Below are 5,222 nucleotides of genomic sequence, written 5' to 3' on the forward strand. Positions count from 1 at the left end.
AGCGTGGCTCTGCCTGTCACGCACGTCTGCGCTTGCCGTCCTGTGGAAGCGTGGCTCTGCCTGTCACGCACGTCTGCGCTTGCCGTCCTATGGAAGCGTGGCTCTGCCTGTCACGCACATGTGCACTTAGTGCACATCACTAAGACCCTCCTATTCATGTTGACAAAAAAATGCCGGATGATGGAAACACAAGCTGGTGACAGGGCCAACAAAAGAGCTCAAGGTGGGACTCCAGCTCTCCAGCCTGTCTGTAGGCAGGAAAAACTACTCCTGGAAGCTCACCTCAGTGAATGCACCTCAGAGTCCAAGAGCTGCCACGAATACAGGGGCCTGGTGGCTCGTATACTGTGCGTCTCAGAGCAGAGCCAGCTTTCCCATCACCAGCTTGTAAAATCCAAGAAAACGAAATTGCTTGATAAACTACGAACTGAAAAAAAATGAGCCCTGATTTATTATTATTCAATTCAACAGACATAAAAACCACTCTGCTAAATGGCCACAGGACCACTCCAGTCTTGACTCAGCAGAGCACAGCTGGGCCAGGTGAGAAGCAGGTGTGAGGGCACTGTGTCCCTTGCAGGCTGTGCCCACAAGGCACCCAGGCTGTCCCCCACAGGGCTCCAATGCGCCAGGCCACCTCCCTTCCCAAGGCTCCGCATTGACCCACAGTCTCTGCACAGGACACCCCAGGTCCCTGGAGGGCAGTAGAAGAGGCTGTAGCACTGGCTGCCAAGGCAGGGGCAGCTGCCAGGCCCACCAGAGACCACAGGCAGTAGGCAGGTCACTTCCCAGGATGGGGAGGAGGGCTGAGGTGGGAGCACAACCTAGGCCCCTCCTGGGGAGGTGGTGGAGTCAGAATCACGTAAAAGCCAAAGTTCCAGTCCCTCAGTGCCGGCTCCATTGTCCCCTGGACTTCCCTTACAAACCACAGATGCAAAGAGAGCACTTCTCAGAATCTCCACACAGCCACGGTGGAGCACTCAACCCACGCGACCCTCGGGCACAGGTGCTGGGTGACTGCCCTGGCCACGTGCCCTGTGGCCCCGCAGAATGACACCTCATCCAGGATGGAAGCGGGAACCGAAAGCCTGGCTGAGAGACCCCAGGGGCCTGAGTCGGGAGGAGCGATGGTTCATTTGGAACCCGGTGGTGCCCTTCACTGAGTTGGGGTTAACTGTCATCACTTCCCTGTCCCATGCGTTCCAACGTGCCCTGCCCCTGAGAACAGATCCAAGGGACTCTGAAGAACACAGTCCTGAGCTGCTTGCTCATTCTGAAGCCAGCTCTTGTTGCTGGCCCCCTCCAAGGGGGCCTGTGAGCTCCAGACATGGGGATAATGTGGGGTCTGGGCCACCCGTAGTGGTGGCCAAGTGCAGCATGTTCCCCGCCACACCCCTTGGGAGCTGGAATTTAACTCCAGCTGCTGAACACAGGCAGTGTTTCTGGCACCCAGGGCCTTACCCTCCCAGGAGAGTCCATCATTGCTGAGCCAGTCGCAGGTCACCATGAAGCATCGTCCTGGGCAGCAAGTGGGATGCAGGGGCACAGCAAGGCACCTCCCAGGCGGCTGAGAAAGTCCACGGAGGGCAAGGGCAGGGGCATGCACCATCGCCGGAGACAGTCAGGGTGGGCGGCACCCTGGACTGCTGGGAAGGACAGTTGGGGGAGGGTGGAAGGCAGGGGAGCCCTTGCCAGTTGAGAATTTCTTGATCTTTGGAATTGGTCCCCAACATCCTCTGGGACACGCTTAACAATGGTCAGGTCTGGTAACTGAAAGAAGCAATTGAGGCAAATATCTCAATCAACCGAGGTTTATTCTGCCAGCATTAGGGCATGTCCAGGAAAACACAAGCCACAGACACATCTGTGGCTGTTTTTCTAAAGAGGCTTACAAGAGGTTTGGTATTTAGACATTGAGGTGAGGTGAATGGTGACATTCTTGTGAGACTTCAGTTAGCACCCAGTAAATCTGCATTTCACATGTAAATATTTGAAGAAGAAAAGGGAGCAAAGGAGGAATCCATTTTGCAGACTTCTCTGGGTAGGTGGAGGAACACTTGATCTCGTCTTGTCTTTGGCCTGCCCCTGGGAGGACAAGCTTGTAAAGGACATTATCAGCATAGAATGGAACAGACTCTCATTTTAGGAGCTGGACTTACATTGCACACCTAAATTTATGACTGGCATGTCCTTGTTTATGGGAGGCCAGCAAAGAATGTACTGATGAAAGATCTGTGGGAGCACTTGCAGACGGCTGTGGCCTCCACCTTTCTGTGGGGACCTGGCTGATGCATCCTATTCATGACAGCTATCCATACGGATGCAGCGTTGCATGACTCTCACTCCAGGCTTAATCTTCCCTTTGGCATAAGAAGTTTGGGCATCCTGTGATTTTTACACCCACAGCCACTTTTTTTTTTGAGACGGAGTCTCGCTCTGTCACCAGGCTGGAGTGCAGTGGCGCCATCTCAGCTCACTGCAACCTCTGCCTCCTGGGTTCAAGCAGTTCTCATCCCTCAGCCTCCCAAGTGGCTGGGATTACAGGCACGAGCCACCACGCCCAGCTAATTTTTGTATTTTTAGTAGAGACAGGGTTTCACCATGTTGGCCAGGCTGGTCTCAAACTCCTGATCTCATGATCCGACCACCTCGACCTCCCAAAGTGCTGGGATTACAGGCGTCAGCCACCGAGCCCGACCAGCCAGGCCAATTTTTGACCAAAACAGGATCGGTGAGTGGATGTCATGTGTCATTTGGGCCAACAGTGAACACGGACTTTGAAGGCATCTTGATCCAGAATATTCCATTCCCTTCTTCCTTGACTTGGTAATAACCAAGACGGTTCTGTCTCTCTTTGAAATTCTAAAATGAGGCAGGCATTGGACATTCTGTTACTGTTAAAATCCATACCCTGCCTGCCTCTAAAAGGAACTTGGAGTGGAGATGCAGAAAAATGGCAGGTGCATTTAAGGAGTCCCTGCACCCCACGACGAAGTGACAGCCACACCCAGACATCCTGGAGCCCAAAAGGAGGAGCTAGTGGCTCTGGAGGGGCAGCCTCTCCCGGTCTCAAGGGCTATTATTATTTTTTTTTTGGAACTGAGGTGACATTTACATAACATGCAAATAATCATTTCAAAGCATACGGTCGGTGGCGTTTGGCGCATTCACAGTGCTGTGCAGCCACCAGCTCTCTCGAGGTCAACACGTCTCATCACCCCAGAAGATCACTCGAACCTGGTAAGCGATCGCTCCCCTTCCCCTCCCATTTAAAATGAGAGTTTTCAAGGAGATTGGGTCCAGGGTGGCTGTGAGCACTAAAATTCTGGAGCAAGGTGAAAAATAGACCCCACTTCTCCTTCCATAATAAGCCACTGATTCATTAAAGAAACACAGGGAAGGAGCCTACACTCAAAATTAGCATCTCCAGTGGAAACATGGCTTGAGAATTATGCGTCCTTACGGACCAGAGACCAGGCCTCCAAGAATTCTCCCAGGAAACAAATGTCCAGCAGGACCACGGCTGGGCTGTCACGTCCAGAAGCCACCAGGCCGCAGCAGGGGCCCCAGCAGGCAGGCCACGGTCCAGAAGCCACCAGGCCACAGCAGGGGCCCTGGCAGGCAGGCCACGGTCCGGAAGCCACCAGGCCACAGAAGGGGCCCCGGCAGGCAGGCCACGGTCGGAAGCCACCAGGCCACAGCAGGGGCCCCCGGCAGGCAGGCCATGGTTGGGGCTGCTTTGGCCTCTCTTTCCCTTTTGCACCAGCTTTCAATAAGGCTTTCTTCTTCCACGTCCCCACGACCCCTTGATTGTCCACCTGCTATTGGCAGCGAAGCCTTGAGGCTCTCATGGTGTGTCCCCACATGTCCGCAGACGGGAAGGAGTCACCCCAGCCTCCTGGGGCAGCAGGATGCAGCATATCTGACTCTCATCACACTTTCTGTGTCTCAGCAAGTTACCAGCATTTCTTTGTATTTACTTCTGGTAAGAACAAAAACCTTAGCTGGGGCCTTGGCTGCCCTTGGAGCTGCTGGGAAAGTTACATGAGTAGAAGGGTTGGGTTAAAGGATGGAAACACCTCTGTCTACACCAGCTCACGATAAGCCTGAAGAGGAGTTTGGAGTCCCTCAGACGCTCTCGGCACCACTTACTCAGCGGGGGGAATAATAGCTTTCCGGGAAACAGGCCCGAGACGCGGGAAGGGAAGGGAAGGGAACCCCGTGGGAAATACCTTACTCATTCTGCCCCTTGCAGTCAGCACCTGAGGAGAAGCAGCGGGGAAAAGAAGTGCCAAGCTCGGCGCGTTGACCAGTGTTAGGGCCGAGTAGCCACAGGACAGAACTGAGAAGCGAGTACCAACATCAAGCCTGCCGCGCCATTTATATCCACGCATGCGTCTCCCCTTACCTGCACCGAGCCTCCCGCCCCGTTTACATCCACGCAGGCGTCTCCCCTTACCTGCACCAAGCCTCCCGCCCCGTTCACATCCACGCAGGCGTCTCCCCTTACCTGCACCGAGCCTCCCGCCCCGTTTACATCCACCCAGGCGTCTCCCCTTACCTGCACCGAGCCTCCCGCCCCGTTTACATCCACGCATGCGCTTCCCCTTACCTGCACCGAGCCTCCCGCCCCGTTTACATCCACGCATGCGCTTCCCCTTACCTGCACCGAGCCTCCCGCCCCGTTTACATCCACGCATGCGTCTCCCCTTACCTGCACCGAGCCTCCCGCCCCGTTTACATCCACGCATGCGTCTCCCCTTACCTGCACCGAGCCTCCATTCCCGTTTACATCCACGCATGCGTTTCCCCTTACCTGCACCGAGCCTCCCGCCCCGTTCACATCCACGCAGGCGTCTCCCCTTACCTGCACCGAGCCTCCCGCCCCGTTTACATCCACGCATGCGTCTCCCCTTACCTGCACCGAGCCTCCCGCCCCGTTTACATCCACGCAGGCGTCTCCCCTTACCTGCACCGAGCCTCCCGCCCCGTTTATATCCACGCAGGCGTCTCCCCTTACCTGCACCGAGCCTCCATTCCCGTTCACATCCACGCAGGCGTCTCCCCTTACCTGCACCGAGCCTCCCGCCCCGTTCACATCCACGCATGCGCTTCCCCTTACCTGCACCGAGCCTCCCGCCCCGTTCACATCCACGCAGGCGTCTCCCCTTACCTGCACCGAGCCTCCCGCCCCGTTCACATCCACGCATGCGCCTCCCCTT

The sequence above is a fragment of the Pan troglodytes genome, chromosome 22 (assembly GCF_028858775.2).
Source record: "Pan troglodytes isolate AG18354 chromosome 22, NHGRI_mPanTro3-v2.0_pri, whole genome shotgun sequence".
NCBI classification, from domain to species: domain Eukaryota; kingdom Metazoa; phylum Chordata; class Mammalia; order Primates; family Hominidae; genus Pan; species Pan troglodytes.